Source organism: Bos mutus, chromosome 18 (assembly GCF_027580195.1).
Source record: "Bos mutus isolate GX-2022 chromosome 18, NWIPB_WYAK_1.1, whole genome shotgun sequence".
Taxonomy (NCBI): domain Eukaryota; kingdom Metazoa; phylum Chordata; class Mammalia; order Artiodactyla; family Bovidae; genus Bos; species Bos mutus.
In genome coordinates this window covers 39,561,715-39,579,333 of record NC_091634.1, presented here as the reverse complement: position 1 = coordinate 39,579,333, position 17,619 = coordinate 39,561,715, and the positions used below count along the sequence as shown (strand labels likewise).

General features: G+C 41.7%; 1 non-coding gene across 1 annotated transcript; it reads left to right on the top strand.

Annotated features, from left to right (window-relative positions):
* Positions 1-17,296: 17,296 nt before the first annotated feature.
* TRNAW-CCA (transfer RNA tryptophan (anticodon CCA)) lies at positions 17,297-17,368 on the top strand. The gene has a single exon. It is a non-coding gene; the product is annotated as a tRNA-Trp (tRNA).
* Positions 17,369-17,619: the final 251 nt, after the last annotated feature.

Here is a 17,619-nt window from a genome sequence, read left to right as displayed (position 1 = left end):
GGTTCTAATCCCATTCGCTTTATGACTAGCTCGAGCAATGACCTCTAGCGAGATCTGGCCCTTGTTCTATCCAGCAAGTAGATTTTTCTTACAGAAAATAAATTAAAAAGGTGTGACCTTGCTGAAGGCTGGCTGAGAAAATGAGGTACATCTTGTCACGGCCAGAAGAACCTATTTGTTCAATTTGAAAGGCTGCCGCTTTGCTCCGATTAGAAGTTAAGATAAGGGCTGGGGATGAAAAGAAGAGAGACATTTCTAAGCGAGGAAATTAAAGAGCTACATTGGAGACCCTTTCAGCACTACAGTTGGCTTTTTGTGTGGGGTTTATCAGGTCGCATCAGCCACACCGTGTGCCTATGCTCCAAGCTCTCTCCTCTGAGCACACAAAAGCCTGCCGTGTAGGGGCCCCGTGAGAAGCCCCCCTCCCCGAGAGCCATGGGCAGCACCCCTCCCCCACCAGCGCAAGTGGAAAGTGACCCATCCCAATTTTCTTCACTGTGCAAAAAGACTTGAAGTCACTTCATTGCTTGCACTGCAGGGACCCAGTCCGAAGCTTCATCCCTTCCCGGCCAATAAATGTATCCCATCTGGGAGAATGCCCCCAAATTCACTCAAGTCAATGGGCATGAAATGCTTTTGTATCCATAAAAGTTTTAAGCCAACAAAAATTTCCTCCCAAAGTCCCTGAAGCAAAGAAACCTTCTTTCGATTTCTCTCTTCATTTTATAGGCATTTTTTAGGCTCCAGAATCTCTTTCAACTTGTAAAGTAATAGCTTGTATAGGAAAAGAGGAGGCAAGGGAAAAAAAATGCTGGACTTTTCCACATGCCCTGAATTTTCATCCAACATCTATTACCTGGTTCTCTTGGTCTACTGAGGGTCCAGAGGAGGGCCGGGAAGATCAAACTTCTCCACCTAGAATTCACTGACCTTGATCCTTTGAGACCAACTCACCTTATCAGCTTTGTTGCTCTTTGCTCCTTCCCACATTCCAGTATCAAATATAATTTCCTCCTTCCTTACCTCCAGATCTTTGCTGGAGCTCTTAATGCTGCTGGAATTCCTTTCCTGACTGTATCTTTTTTTTTTCCCCAAACATCAGCTATCTGCACAGTCATGTGTCTTTATTTGTAGACCATCTACCTGTTTGATGGTCAGTTTACTAAGGGGAGTGTGCCAGTTCACTAAGCTTGCCAGAACAAAGCACCACAGACTGAGTGGTTTAAACAACTGCAATATAGGATTCGGATCCACCCTAATCCTGGTTGGAGAACTAAGATTGTGCAGAGAGCAGCCAAAAGAAATTGGACAATGAAGTAAATCATAGCATGAGAGGCCAGAGAATGAGAAAGGGCATTCAGAAGGACATTACCCACATCAAGGAGAAGCTAGAGGCTCAGTTCAGTTCAATTCAGTTGCTCAATCATGTTCGACTCTTTGCAACCCCATGGACTGAAGCACGCCAGGCCTCCCCGTCTATCACCAACTCCTGGAATTTATTCAAACTCATGTCCATTGAGCCAGTGATGCTATCCAACCATCTCATCTTCTGTCGTCCCCTTCTCCTCCTGCCTTCAATCTTTCCCAGCATCAGGGTCTTTTCAAATGAGTCAGTTCTTCGCATCAGGTGGCCAAAGTATTGGAGCTTCAGCTTCAGCATCAGTCCTTCCAATGAATATTCAGGACTGATTTCCCTTAGGATGGACTGGTTGGATCTCCTTGCAGTCCAAGGGACTCCCAAGAGTCTCCTCCAACACCACAGTTCAAAAGCATCAATTCTTCAGTGCTCAGCTTTCTTTATAGTCCAACTCTCATATCCATACATGATTACTGGAAAAACCATAGCTTTGACTAGACAGATCTTTGTTGGCAAAGTAATATTTCTGCTTTTTAATATGCTGTCTAGGTTGGTCATAACTTTTTTTCCAAGGAGCAAGCGTCTTCTAATATCATGGCTGAAGTCACCATCTACAGTGATTTTGGAGGCCAAGAAAATAAAGTCTGTCACTGTTTCCCTATATATTTGCCATGAAGTGATGGGAACAGAAGCCATGATCTTAGTTTTCTGAATGTTGAGCTTTAAGCCAACTTTTTCACTCTCCTCTTTCATCAAGAGGCTCTTTAGTACTTCTTCACTTTCTGCCATAAGGGTGATACCATCTGCATATCTGAGGTTATTGATATTTCTCCCGGCTATCTGGATTCCAGCTTGTGCTTCTTCTAGCCCAGCGTTTCTCATGATGTACTCTGAATATAAGTTGAATAAGCAGGGTGACAGTATATAGCCTTGAGGTATGCCTTTTCTGATTTGGAACTAGTCTGCCATTCCATGTCCGGTTCTAACTGTTGGTTCCTGACCTGCATACAGATTTCTCAAGAGGCAGGTCAGGTGGTCTGGTATTCCTATTTCTTTTAGAATCTTCCACAGTTGGTTGTGATCTAGAGGCTCACTCCCTGGTGAAAAGGGGCACAGGAGAGATGAGATCCCGTGAATGACAACTTCTCCATGACAACCTACTCAGCCTCAATTTCTAGCCCAAGTACTTTAAGTGTCTTTGATACAAGAAAAGTAGAGAGGAGATCTCGTGAATGACAACTTCTCCATTTGTTTATCTGGGGACTATCTGAGAATGACTGTCTACAGAGAACAAAGTAGGGGTGGGGTGCGTGTGCCGTTACAAGGCTTTATGAATCTCCGAATCCATCCCTCTAGTGGAATCTGTCCTTCACTCTGTTTCCTTAGATCCCACCATACAGGAGTAAGGTTTTTGCTTTTTGATTAAAGTTGGACCTTTATTGCTTGGGTTTTGGCATACTATAACCCAAAATGGGTTTCCTAAAGTAAATCAATCCTGAATATTCACTGGAAGGAATGATGCTAAAACTGAGGCTCCAACACTTTGGCCACCTGATACAAAGAGCCGACTCATTGGAAAAGACCCTGATGCTGGGGAAGATTGATGGCAGGAGGAGAAGGGGATGACAGAGGATGAGCTGGTAGGAGGCACCACTGACTCAATGGACTCGAGTTTGAGCAAACTCAGGGAGATGGTGAAGGACAGGGGAGCCTGGCATGCTGCAGTCCATGGGGTTGCAAAGAGTCGGACATTACTTAATGACTGAACAACAACAACCCAAAATGAGAGGTTTAGAAAGTACCTCCCAACAATCTCTTATCCCCACCCCCAAACACCTCATCTATGACCCACTTGTCCCTTCAGGACCTCATCTCTAAGGTGATAATGCAGCTCACCAAGACCTGCCCAGAGCTCACATTCATCCAATACGTTATTGGGGCTTAAATAGAATATTTCAGGTGCATTCTCAGTCTCTCTTGGCCCATCGTGTGACGCAGATTTACTCATCCCAATAATGGAGTCAATATGCTAATACTTCATCAGCTACATTCACATGAAGAACTTCTCTGAGCAAAGGAGGGAGATTTCTTTTTTTTTTTTTTTTTGAATTTATTTATTTTAATAGGAGGCTAATTACTTTACAATATTGTAGTGGGTTTTGCCATACATTGAGATGAATCAGCCATGGGTGTACATGTGTTCCCCATCTTGAACCCCCCTCTCACCTCCCTCCCCATCCCATCCTTCAGGGTCATCCCAGTGCACCAGCCCTGAGTACCTTGTCTCATGCATCAAACCTGGACTGGTGATCTGTTTCACATATGATAATATACATGTTTCAATGCTATTCTCTCAAATCATCCCACCCTCACCTTCTCCCACAGAGTCCAAAAGACTGTTCTATACATCTGTGTCTCTTTTACTGTCTCACATATAGTGTCATCGTTACCATCTTTCTAAATTCCATATATATGTGCTAGTATACTGTATTGGTGTTTTTCTTTCTGGCTTACTTCACTCTGTATAATAGGCTCCAGTTTCATCCACCTCATTAGAACTGATTCAAATGTATTCTTTTTAATGGCTGAGTAATACTCCATTGTGTATATGTACCACAGCTTTCTTATCCATTCATCTGCTGATGGACATCTAGGTCGCTTCCATGTCCTGGCTATTGTAAACAGTGCTGCAATGAACACTGGGGTACACGTGTCTCTTTCAATTCTGGTTTCCTCGGTGTGTATGCCCAGCAGTGGGATTTCTGGCTCATATGGCAGTTCTAGTTCCAGTTTTTTAAGGAATAGGAGGGATGTGTCTTAGCTCTGATCTCAAGATGGATTCAAAATCGGCTGAATTCTGTTTCCTATTTTCGGTATCCCTTGTTGAAATCATACTGTAAATGACCAAAAAGCTTGTAGAGGGAAGTATGACAAAGTGAAAGAAGGGAACAGTAAGGCAGAGAAAGGCAGGAAGCTCCCTTTCACGTGCCAGGTAGTAAAACAAGAGATCCCTAGAATAAACAGATGCTCCTAGAAAATGTGTTGATTGCCTTTTTCCACTGGAGTTTTCATTGAGTGATTTTTTTTTTCTGTTCTATAACTTTGTTGAGCTATAAAAGGACCCTGGCAACATTTTTTGTCACGCTTCTTCTTTCTTAAGCTTTCTTTTCAGGCCCAATTCCGTATGTTCTAATTGCAAACTCCAGTTCAAGTTCCTGAAGCACTCTCTTATAATTATCACCAAACAAACGCAGTGATTCCACAAAGCCCAAACATGTGTCGTGTTAATGCTCACAACTAAAATACTTTCATTTTTCTTGGACTCTAAGCAAAATGGACCATAAGCAAAGTGTTTGATAAAATGACAGGTGGAATTCCATCCAATTAAGACATAAATATTTTTCCAGAGGCTAAGCTCACTGCAAAATAATAGTTTTCACTCAACACATCTTTACATGTCTTTGGCAAAACACCTGTCTAAAACTGTTAACACTAAATATTTGGGGATCTCTGTACTTCAAAGACATCTCTGCAAACGTCAAGCATTGTTAAAATGTTGAAGTAATTTTGGTTAAATGCTTCTGTGACAACTGTCTGACTTGATTTGTTTTAGCTGAATACATTCTGAATATTGCCTGGAATCTGCGAATTGGTCATCTGCCAAAAGATGAGAATTGGGCTGAAGTCAAAATAATTACATGCATCAAAGAAATGAAAAAATGGGGGGAATCTTCGAGCATTTTAAAAATGCAATTTATCTTGTGGATTGGAAGCTTCAAAAGAATATACTTACCAATTGATAGCATTTGCAGTAAAACTACAAGTATAGAGTAGAAGTCATTCTGATTCTTGACCAAATTTTTACCTATAGAACCACACCTATAGCTCCTCACACAAAAAATAAAAAGCATATTTTAAACTACTTTGACAAAATCAGTGATTAAGCAACACAACACTGAGATGTTTTCCTAGGAATTTTTAGTTTTTTGGTTACCAAGTGCGTAGAGTTCTCAGAATCACAGAAGAAATATTAAAAGTAGAAAAAAATTAGTAAACATCTAGTCTAACAATGCCCCTACTGCCCCTCCTCCCTCCATTTTTGGATAGGTAAATTGAGACCAAAAGACCTAAAGCCAACCACAGTAGGTTCACAGAAGAGCCTACTGCAAAGAGCTTAAAAGTTTGAGCTGATGGGTGGGTAGTTGGGAAAACATTCATGAAACATATCAACATATGGTAAAAGTGGGATAAAAATGTTGAAGGTGCATACTGAGGTCAATAATAAGAGGAACTAAGGTTAATTGTGTGTGCATGCTAAGTAGCTTTAGTGATGTACAACTGTGTGACCCTATGAACTGTAGACTGCCAGGCTCCTCTGTCCATAGGATTCTCCAGGCAAGAATACTGAAGTAGGCTGCATGCTCTCTTCCAGGAGATCTTCCCAACCCAGGAACTGAACTTGCATCTCTTATGTCTCCTGCATTTCAGGCAAGTTCTTTACCACGAGTGCCACCTGGGAAGCCCTGGGTTAATTGGGTAATTCTAATTAATTGGGCTAGGCATTGTGACAAGCACTTTACATATATCATCTCATTTAATTCTCGCACAAGGATGCCATTATCCCCTTTTATAAACGAAATCTCTAAGCTACTTGCCGAATTTAGGTAGCTAGCAATTGACAGAGTCAAGATTTGGAGTCAGTTCTGTCTGACTCAAAATTCTTATTCTTAACTGTATGCTGAACATCCTCCCGATATTGATGACTCTAGAGGTTGCTTCTTTTCCATGAATTCAAGTAGCTACAATCATAACTTGAGAAATCTACCATGATCATGATTTGGAAGGTCTGAATCAGCTACCAGTCACACCTAAGCCATGGAGTCTGGTGAGAGTCTGTTATCAGGGCTAAGAGTATAATGACAATGGTCAGGAATTTTCAAGAGACCTGATTCAAATAGTCTGGTCCTTTGTCCCTATAATGACCTTCCTTCTTGACAAAACGTATGTTCAGAATTATATTACAAAATGTCCAGGGCCTTGACTTAGTCTGAGACTTTTGGAGTCAACTCAAGAATTATCCATTACCTTCCTGGGTAAGAATCAACTTGTGGTTAAGAATCCACGTGCCAATGAAGGGGACCCGAGTTCCATCCCTGGTCTGGGAGGATTCCACATGCCTCGGGCAACTAAACCCCTGCGTTGCAGTTACTGAAGCCTGTGTGCCCTAGAGACCATGCTCCATAACAAGAGAAGCCACTGCACTAAGAAGCCCTGCTTGCCGAAACTTGAGAAAGTCTGCATGTAGCAACGAAGACCTAGCACAACACCCCACCCCACCCCCCAAAATAATAATAAAATAAATAATTTAAAAAGTTATCCATACCCCTCGACTTCCAAACATACTTCACTGAATACCATTAGTCTAAGGCCTGCCCACACCAAACACCCCATGTCTGATCTAAACAAAATCAATTCTGAACGTGGAAAAGATCAGTTATTTTCATTGTGTTTCCTTAATGAAGCTCTTGTGGAAAGCGTCAGAAACTCGAGTTAAACTAGCAGAAACGGAAAAGGGATATACTGTCTTAGCGATCTGAAAACTCCTGGGGCACATCTGTCTGCAGATATGTATGAATCCTGGCACTCAAACAGAAACCACAGGACTTCAGTCCTTCCCTTTTCCTTTCTAAGCTCTTTGGTGCGGCTCTTAAGTGGAACCCATCCACACGGAGCTCCACCCTGCAACCCTTCCATCCTTACATCGTTCTGGTTGCCAATAACCCCTGCAAAAAAAAAAAAAAGAGTTTCTAAACTTTTCCAACAGCAGCCTCAGTTTGGGTCTCATAGGCCTAACAGTCGTGTGTCGACCGCTGAACCAATCACAAAGGAGCCATAGGGATGGAATGTGCTGATTGGCCAGGTCTGGGTCACATGCCCACTCCAAGATGTGTGAAGACTTAGGATCCTGTCTGGTCATATGAATGAAGAGAAAGAGATGGGCGGTTCCTCTAGAGAAAAATCTGAGCATTGTTACCGGAAGTGGTGGGAAATCTACACCAAACAAGCAAAAATCAACACGTGCTCACAGTCATCTCCCATCTCTTAGACACTGCCATCTCCGAGACATAACAAGGACTAGGGAGGGTACCTTGAGTGGGTACGCAGGAGCTAAAACAGTCAGGGGTGGGAAGCTGAGAGATGTAGGTTTCAAACTTCAGTTACTACAGAATCAACAGGGGTGTTTTGTTAGAAAGGCAGATTCTTATACTCCACACCCAGAAATTCAGCAGATCTGGGGCATGAGAATTCACATTTTTAACTGCTCCCCTAAATGTAATGTAGGTCAAGACCTGTGAACTGTATTTCAAGAGACATGGTTTATAGGTCCTAGGAAGGTAGACCAGTTATTAAGTGAATTTCACTAAATCCAAAATAATAGCCAGAGGGAGTCCTTTAAAACAAAGAAAATAAATCTTGACACTTGCTCTCTGTGAATCTCTCTCTCTGTTACCTCACCTCTCACTACTTCCTTGGCAGCGAGCACCAGGTGCCAGCTGCTTACAAAAGGCTCTGGGAGATGAGCATCTTCATCAAGGCAACTTACCAAGGGCTGGTTTGCCTGCCAGTAACAGAAAGACATATGGGATTTATAGACAGCTTTGAATGCCATCAGAAACACTGTAGCTTATTACCAAATGTATGAGTCTTATAATGGGATTATAGTATTTTAATGAAATAAGTGTATTCTAAAATTTAAAAAGAGAGAAGAAAAGGAAAAGAAAGAAAACACCTCCACAATTAGGAAAATACTTAAAGAGTAGAAGAGCAGAAGCAACGTATGTATGGAATTTGAACCCTCCTCGCTACCCTCCTTCCTCCTCCCCCCTCCCCTTGCCTCTTTTCTCTTTTTTGCGTTTCCTCTTTGTTCAACGCACCATTGGTAGATATCCAAGCACTGAGCAATAATGGGAGCCACAAATCTTTTTAAAGTGTTCCCCAAAAGGGTGATAGGGCAGGAATCTCAGGGAAGGTCAATTCAACTGGAGTCCTAGGAGAGTCGCTCCTTGAAACCTGAAACTTGCCAAGTGCTATCACTTCAAGGCACAGGGACCTAAGAGGATTAAGGTAAGTATCCCTCCTAAAAGCTTGAAAAAACAAAGATTAGTCTTTAGCATCACAAAGAAACATATATTTATATAGGTTCTGAATGAAAGGAAATATGTTAAGGCTTTTGGAGTTGGGGGGTGGAGGTGAGGAGAGACACTGTGGATGGAAGAGATAAATCATGCCTAAGCAAGAGAGAGCAATGTGCTACAAGATTAGCCACTGTTTACAAAGATACAGATTGAAATTGAGATTTATGCCAGTTTAATAAGACAGGGACTACAAAACCTTATTTAGCTTAATTTATCCATTCCTAAGTGAGCATCTGTGATGAGACCAAACAGTGGACCTTTTGTGTTTTTCCACTGGATAAGAAGGGTGGTGAGGATTATTAAGATAATTAATAGTTAGGTCAACACTGCAAGAAGGACTTGTTCAACTGCAAGAAAAAATACACTTATTTTAATAACTTCAAAAATATCTGACATACAATTATGGTGGAGTAAATCACTTACATTCTTTCAGTCCTCAGTTTCCAAAGTAATTAAAAAAATTTTTTTTGGAGATTGTAAAGTCATTCAAAAGTCTAAGGGAATCCATAAACCTCCGAAAAATCCACATATATGCAAAATTGTGCATATCACTCTTTTTCACTGGACATAGATTCTTTTCATATCAGTAAGATCACTTTTTGTCAAAATGTTGTCTCTTTCACTTCTTTCCAGACAAAAATGAACGTCTACTTTCCCCTCCTTCAGAAGGAAACAGTTACAGATTACACAAATAGCACAGAAAGGCAACTATAATTCTGCATGAAAGTCAATTTCCACTGGAATGTTCTTTGGTTTGGATTGACTGGGAGGGTCAGTCTGTGGATGGGTCTTTGGCATGGCCATCGCTGACATCTGACCCATTTCGTTTCTAGTTCATTCTGTGAGGGACACGTACTGACAACACAGGTGTACAAGCACCAACAGAATTCCTGTTGCTCCCGTGGCCAGAGCAACCCAGGGTTCCCCAAGACTTCCAGTGGAACGTGTTTTGCATCAGTCCCTTTTTTTCAAGTTGGACAGGGCATGTGTGCCAGGGCCTGCTATGTTGACAATATTTACAGCAGCAGCAGGTTATGTATTTCAATGTTAAGTCTCTCTTCCCGAGCATCAGAAAATTTCTAAAAGTCCCTATAGCCATCCAGGTGTCCATCAATGTCCACCTGCCCTCAAACTGACAGGGATTTGCCGCCGTCAAGTGTGCTTGTGAGGTCATCCCACTAGCACTGACCAGGTATTCCCTCATAATTCCTCCGTTCCCAGATGTACATGTTAAAATTGTCCCTCTTAAAGTTGATGAGCATACTGGATGTGGCAATATCCCCTTGTTCATTTGAACTGTTAGTAACGTAGTGGTGTATTTTATAGTAGATTTCATCTTAAAATTGAAGAAAGGGGTAAATTCTCCACCACCAGCCTCACCCACAGTAGAAGTATGAAGGCTAAAGGGTTCTGAGCTTTTTTTTGCAACAGCTTCCATAACAAGGATGGCAAGACTTTGAATTAAGACATTTATCCCGTTCATTTGATTTTTTAAAAAAAATCTGCCAAGAATGCCAAGTTTTAATGTTACCAAATTGTTTTGAGAATAGACATTATCTTCTGCCCAGTGGTCAGTCAAGTGCATTACCCCCTGAAAACCAGAGAACTTCAGGATTTTGGAGCAAGGCTTCAGTCTGTTTCCATTTTCTGACAAGCCCCATGGAAAGATGGTGAACAGAACCTAGCTCTAGTATCATGGAGACCCTACCCTGTAGTCGACCAGCTGCCTGTCAGCATATTTGGCAGACTGTTTTGACACTAGTGGAATCCTCTGAAAAAAAAGGCAGCAAGTTAGGATAATGTACAGAACTACTTTATTCACTCAAGTAGCAAAACCAGATGAGATGTCAGCTGTGCAGGTGTACAGTGTCTTAGCTTGGATTTTCCCCAAAACAGTCCTTGACATGACACGGGAATATGACGGTAAGTAGTTTATTTTGGAGGTGATTCCAGGAAGCAGCTGTTGAAGGGCAGTGAGGAAGTGAGTCAGGAAATGGAAAGAAGATTTTAAAGGGTGTGTGTGCCACTCGGGTGCAGTCTTGCTGGCACCTCGTGGGAGACAGTGAAGAACATGCTTCAGAATTATCCCCATTCTGAGGGATGTTTCAGCATCAACCCCCATTCATCACTGGTTGGGAGCTGCTCCCCTGGAAATATTAACTTTTCCAGCAGTTTGATCCTGCTTGATGCATGGGCTAGAGCCTATTCCAGCATTCTGAAAATATTTTTAGGTTGAGTGGCGGGTGTTTACAGCAAGAAGCCATTGGAATTAAGGAGATGGTGAGAGGCAAGGGGAGACGGGCAGGACTCTGACAGGGTCTGCTACACACAGATACTTTGAGCTTCCTTCCAGGTGACATTTTTACCGTTTCCAAGAGGCTGCTGCAATTTCTAAAAGGTTCACCAGCGATGTGTTTTCCTTGTTGACATTGTTCTCTACATAATGGACCAAAACAAGGCTGTACAGAGGACATCATTAATCTCCTCCAGTTGTTTGATGAAGGGACATAGAGTGACTGGAGGGACACAGATCCCTCCATGATCTGCTTTGGAATAGTGGAAAGCAGATCAGTGATTCTGGAATGGGTGATGTCGTCGGAGCAAAGCAGTTTTACAGTTTTATTCTTCCTTCTAAACCATACTGTAGCTCAACCCTTTCCAAGACACATAGCTTCAACAAGGCTGTTGCAACTATGTAGATTTTTCCATGGATGCTGAAATAAGCAATCTCATAGAGTGCTTTGCAACAAGGCAGGTTTTCCCTTGGACTGCAAGGAGATCAAACCAGTCAATCCTAAAGAAAATCAACCCTGAATATTCATTGGAAGGACTGATGCTGAAGCTCCAATACTTTGGCCACCTGATGTGAAGCTGACTCATTGAAAAAGACCCTGATGCTGGGAAAGATTGAAGGCAAAAGGAGGAGGGAGCGGCAGAGAATGAGACGGTTAGATAGCGCCACCAACTCAATTGTCATGAATTTGAGTAAACTCTAGGAGATAGTGAAGGACAGGGAAGCCTGGTATGCTGCAGTCCACAGGGTCACAAAGAGTCAGACACGACCTAGCGACTTAACAACAACAAATGCAAGTTTAGGTAAAGTTCCAGTATATTCAAAACAAGTCTACTTTCCACTTAACATCATTCAGACTAGAGGGTTTTTTCAAGAGGGACAGATGGAAAATATTCCTTTAACTTGTTAACTTCATGTTTCCAGTGGTCCAAACCTCACTGCACAAGAAGGATGGCTTTTTATACTATGTTCTGTCACATCCATGCTGCAAGGAAAATGGTCTTATCATATTTTCTTTTCTTTAATACTTTCCAATTTAGGTGTGACCTGATACAATCAATGTATATGGATCAAAATGTTGGAAGATCTCAATTCCTACTGATGGAGGAAATAATCTCAACTATGATGATTACACATGTTACTCTGATAACCTGAATGATTGTTTAGCACAGGGCTTCCCTGTGGCTCAGTTGGTAACGAATCCACCTGCAGTGCGGGAGACCTGGGTTTGATTCCTGGGTTGGAAAGATCCCCTGGAGAAGGGAATGGCTACCCACTCCAGTAATCTGGCCGGGAGCATTCCATGGACTGTATAGTCCATGGGGTCACAAAGAGTGAGACACAACTGAGCGACTTGCACTTTTTTGTTGCATTCTAGGCAAAGCACACTTCCCCATCCTGTTGATTTTGAGCTGGTCCGTGTAACTTCCTTTGGCAAGCATAAGTCTGGACATGACACCGGCAGAAACCTTATGTGTCTTATGCATCTTAGTCTGGCTCTTGTGCTTCTGTTTTTCTCTATAAGAGGATTACATTGTGGGTGGCCATTGGTCCAAAGAGAAACCCCTAAGTGTCACCTTGGATCTTGGAGTCATGAACCTGAAGTCCAACCTAGTCCAATCAAGTTGCAACCAGTACAGAAAGAATGAAATAATGCCATCTGCAGCAACACGGATGGGCCTGAAGACTAGCATACTAAGTGAAGTAAATCAGACAGAAAGACAAATGCCATGGTATCACTTATAAGCAGAATCTAAAAAAAATGATACAAATGAACTAATTTACAAAATAGAAACAGATTCACAGACTTAGAAAATAAACTTATGATCACCAAAGGGGAAAGGTGGCAGGGAGGGATAAATTGTAAGTTTAGGATTGACATATAAACACTACTCTATTTAAAATAGATAACTAACAAGAACCTACTGTATAGCACAAGGAACTCTGCTTAATATTCTGTAATAATCTATATGAGAAAAGAATTTGAAAAAGAATAGATAAGCATATTTATAATTGAACCCTTTGCTGTACACCTGAAACTACCACGATATTGTAAATCAACTATAGTCCAATATAAACTGAAAATTAAAATAAAAGAGATAATGTTTATTAAAAAAAGAAAGGCATCAATAAATCATTTGTGCAAAAACTGTAAAAAAAGGGCAACCAATGCACAAACCCATGGGTGACAAATAAATACTTGTTATTTTAAGACACTGTTTCAGGGGTGGTTGGTTATACAGCATTTATTGCAGCAATAACTGGCTAATGTCTTACTTTTTTGGATAAACAAGCATCCTTTAACTCCTCATGCTTGTTTAGAATGAAAAATAACCTTGGTATAGCTGGATTTGAAACATTTTTCCCCAAAAGTCAATTTTTCAAAAGTAACAAGAAGTACACTCAAGAAAGATATATTCTTTTTAGTGTGTTCTATTCTCACTTCAACCCCAAACTATACAATCTGTGAGAATGGACCTGTCATTCTGTTCTTTGTTTTAGTGGTTGGCACTAATTAACAGTCCATTACAACGGCGTCCCCCCAGCTGATGCCTTTTGATGTGAACTTTTTTCAAGTTCCATCCCCTTTGTTGTGAAAACCTTCCAACTCCTCACTCTGCCACAGTTTAATTTGTAATCAAAATTATGAACTAATGAAATAACATAAGTCTTGTTTAAATAGGGTGGTTTGCTTGTTTGTTTTCAAAATTATACCAATTTGCCATTTCACCAAATTCACATCCTTTTTTTTTTGTTAATGAAAGCAACATCTTCACTATCACAATTTGAAATGAGAAGCCTCTTGGACTTGTTGCCTACAATTAAACCGCAACAAAAGGAAGCCGAAGTCATTTCACTTTTCATAAGGCCGTAATTATTCTTCAGCTATTGGAATACGACATCCCTTAGGAGCTAATTATCGAAAAGCTCTCATCACACATAGGAAACACACAAACAAATCCTTCAAGCACAAAGTAAATGTTCAACATTAAAGAGCTGCGTCCAGGAAGTCATACCAATCAGTTGGGCCAGCTAATTACTAATCTGATTTTTGGAGTAGTTGCAGTAGATAATTATGATGACTATTCATAACATGAGAAGCACAGCCTTTGACTGACTTTAATAAAGATCTAGCTGCAAGAAAAACTGTTACTAAGACCCATAACATAAAATTTGCATTGCAATGGAACCAAGTGTAGTAGACACTTTTTAATAGAAAACATTTCATTTATCACATGATAGATACATTTAATGTACCTTTTTTTGTGGCTGTCATGTTTAAAAGTAGAGTGAGCTAGTATATTGATCTGATCTCATATGAGCCATGCAGTACTGCTTATAGCCCAATTCAGACTTTAAAATGTATATTATAAAATACTTTTCTGAATCAGTTGAGATTCACATAGCATAAATATAGCATATTAAAGGTTAATTCCAAAGGAACCAAAGTCAGAGTCATATACATAATGTGGTGACTACTCTCCTCATTCTTAAATGTATTTCTATTTCAGGATATTGAAATTCTTCTTAATTTATAAATTGTTTTAAAACAAATAGACATTCATATACTGTGGATGGAAATGCATATTGGTACTTTTTCAGACAGCAACTTGCCAATAACTATTAAAGCTAAAATATCTATATCCTTTTGACCTAGCCGAGTACCTTCTGAGATTTTTATCTTGTAGACAGACTTGTGTGTGTGCATGCTACGTCGCTTCAGTCATGTCTGACTCTTTGTAATCCCATGGATTGTAGCCCGTCAGGCTCCTCTGTCCGTGGGATTCTCCAGGCAAGAATACTGGAGTTGGTTGCCATGCCCTCCTCCAGGGGATCTTCCCAACCCAGGGCTCGAACCTGCGTCTCTTACATCTCCTGCATGGGCAGATGGATTCTTTACCAATAATGCCACCTGGGAAGCCAGACAGACTTGCATTAGCACTCAAAAATAACGTATAAGGGTGTTCATCACAACATTGGAAGAGAAAGAAAGAATCAGTAAAATAAATAATTGAATTGCCATTAATCTTTATTAACTGCTTTCTGATAAATCCATTATAACAGAATACTTAGGCAACTGCTGAGGACACTGAAGATACACAGAGAAGAGACCTATATGCGCATTTATACAAAGATGTTCAAGGTTTATTAAACGCATTAAAAGGTACAATATGTATGGTATGATCCCATTTCATTTTTGTAACCTAACAAGATATGCATATGCTTCCCGGATAAATGTCCATACAAATGTTTTCCATCACTGTATATGTTTATGCATATGTGAGTGTGAGTAGGTAGACAGATATGCAGATAGATAGAGAAAAAGAAAGATCTCCATTCCCTCTATTTCCATTGTCACTGTCCAGTTCAGGCCATGGTCACCTCTCTCTGATACAGTCAACAGCCTCCTCGTTGTCACCGTGATGCCTATCTTGGGTATCTCAGGTCTGTCGTATACCCAGAGATGCAAATGATTCATCTAAAGTACAAATGGGTCCACATCACTGCTTGGTTTAACGCTACTCAGTGGTTCCCCCTCACCCTACCAGCTGGGCCCACGCTCCTCAGCCAGGCTCACAAGTCCTCCACAATGGGGTCCACCTCTCCATGAGCCTCATTTCCAGTTACACCCCATCTCACCTCCATGTTCCAGCACTGAGGCCTATGCACAGCCTCCAGTATTGTCAAGTCAGGTTTTACACAGGTTATCCCTTGTGCCCGAAATGTCCTTCCTTTCTCTCACTGATTCCCTACCTGTCTCTCTCTCCCTTCCCGCCCTTTCTCTCTCTCTCACATGCACACACACACAATCAAACAATTTGGCTTAACAAGCTGATTCTAATCCTTGAATAAGAACCACTTATATTTCTCTCAGGGCTTCCCTGGTGGCTCAGATGGTAGAGAATCCACCTTCAATCTGCGGGAGACCTGGGTTCGATCCCTGGGTTGGGAATCCCCTGGAAGAGGGCATGGCAACCTACTCCAGTATTCTTGCCTGGAGAATCCCATGGACAGAGGAGCCTGGTAGGCTACAGTCCTTGGGATCGAAGAGTCGGACACAGCTGAGCGACTGCTGCTGCTGCTGCTGCTAAGTCACTTTAGTCGTGTCCTTCTCTGTGCGACCCCATAGACGGCAGCCCACCAGGCTCCCCCGTCCCTGGGATCCTCCAGGCAAGAACACTGGAGTGGGTTGCCCTTTCTTTCTCCAGTGCATGAAAGTGAAAAGTAAAAGCGAAGTCACTCAGTCGTGTCCGACTCTTCGCGACCCCATGGACTGCAGCCTACCAGGCTCCTCCATCCATGGGATTTTCCAGACAAGAGTACTGGAGTGGGGTGCCATTGCCTTCTCTGAGCTGAGCGACTAAGCACACACAAAAATACATACATATTTCTCTCAAGAAGCCATCTCTCAGAGCCAGGATTTTGCTCATTCTTTTTCCGATTTCTACATCTACTACTGCCGGCCTCTTCCTCCTTCTGTTAGTGCAATTCCTCTAGGTGATTCCTAGATACTCTTTAGGAGTCAGTTTATAAGATCATCATCTGCTACTCTGAGTTCCCAAAGCATAGTGATCCCTCTCTACTGTATTTGCCTTCTGACGTGTGTGTCTCCCTCCCTTAGGGTGACTAGCCATCCCAGAATGCCTGGGCTTGTCCCTGTGTTTAGCATTGCAGATCCCACATCCCAGGAAACCCTACAGTCTCAGGCAAACCGGGAAGGTTGGAGACCTACTCACCTTAGACTTTATGTTCATCAAGGACAAGGGCTGAGCAAAAGACCTGGCACACGACAAATGAGCACTGATTCGAATTAAATAAAAGAAGAGAGAGGAATGTGAGTGTAACTATACTTGGACATGTAGGGTGAAGAGCTCTTCATCTGGTTCCCGGTCATGTAAACTTTTTAAATGTCATCAAAACATGATACATTAAGGTTAGGAAAGTTGTCAAATACACAAGTTAGTTAGATGCACATTGTAATTCACAAAACATTCATACATGTAATAAGTGTATATTAACTACCTTTTGTGTGCTGGGTACAGTGAATTACAATGGGCTACAAGGATTAGGCAGATTTGGACTCCTCCCAAAGAAGTCTGCAGGGGGATTTTATAAAACTCAAACAAAGAGAAACAATTATGGCATTAAAAAAAAAAAGACCAGGTAATCTATGTGTGAGCCTACCAAGAAAAGGCTTCAGGTAGGAGGTAAGGGTACATTTGGGAAGGGTTTACATTTGGATAAGGTTTAAGCAGAAGGATGAGAAAGGACTCCCAGTTTGAGAAAAGACTCTGCTCTAAGTGTTCCCTGAGATAGGAAAACTCACCATGTGCACGTGGCTTGAGAATATGGATGTGTGTGTTTTCTATGGCTGTGTAAAAAAAAAAATCACCACACAGTTAGCATCTGAAAATAATGATCATTTATCATCCCATTTATCATCGGGCTTCCCTGGTGGCTCAGAGGTTAAAGCGTCTGCCTCCAGTGCAGGAGACCCAGGTTCAATCCCTGGGTTGGGAAGATCCCCTGGAGAAGGAAATGGTAACCCACTCCAGTATTCTTGCCTGGAGACTCCCATGGATGGAGAAGCCAGGCTACAATCCACGGGGTCGCAAAGAGTCAGACACGACTGAGCGACTTCACTTTCACTTTATCATCCCATAGCTTCCATGGGTCAGAAGTCTGGGCTCAACCTCACTGGTTCTCCACTCAGTGTCTCCCAGGGCTGAAATCAAGGTGTTCCTCTGGGGAGCTCCTCTTCCAAGCTCATG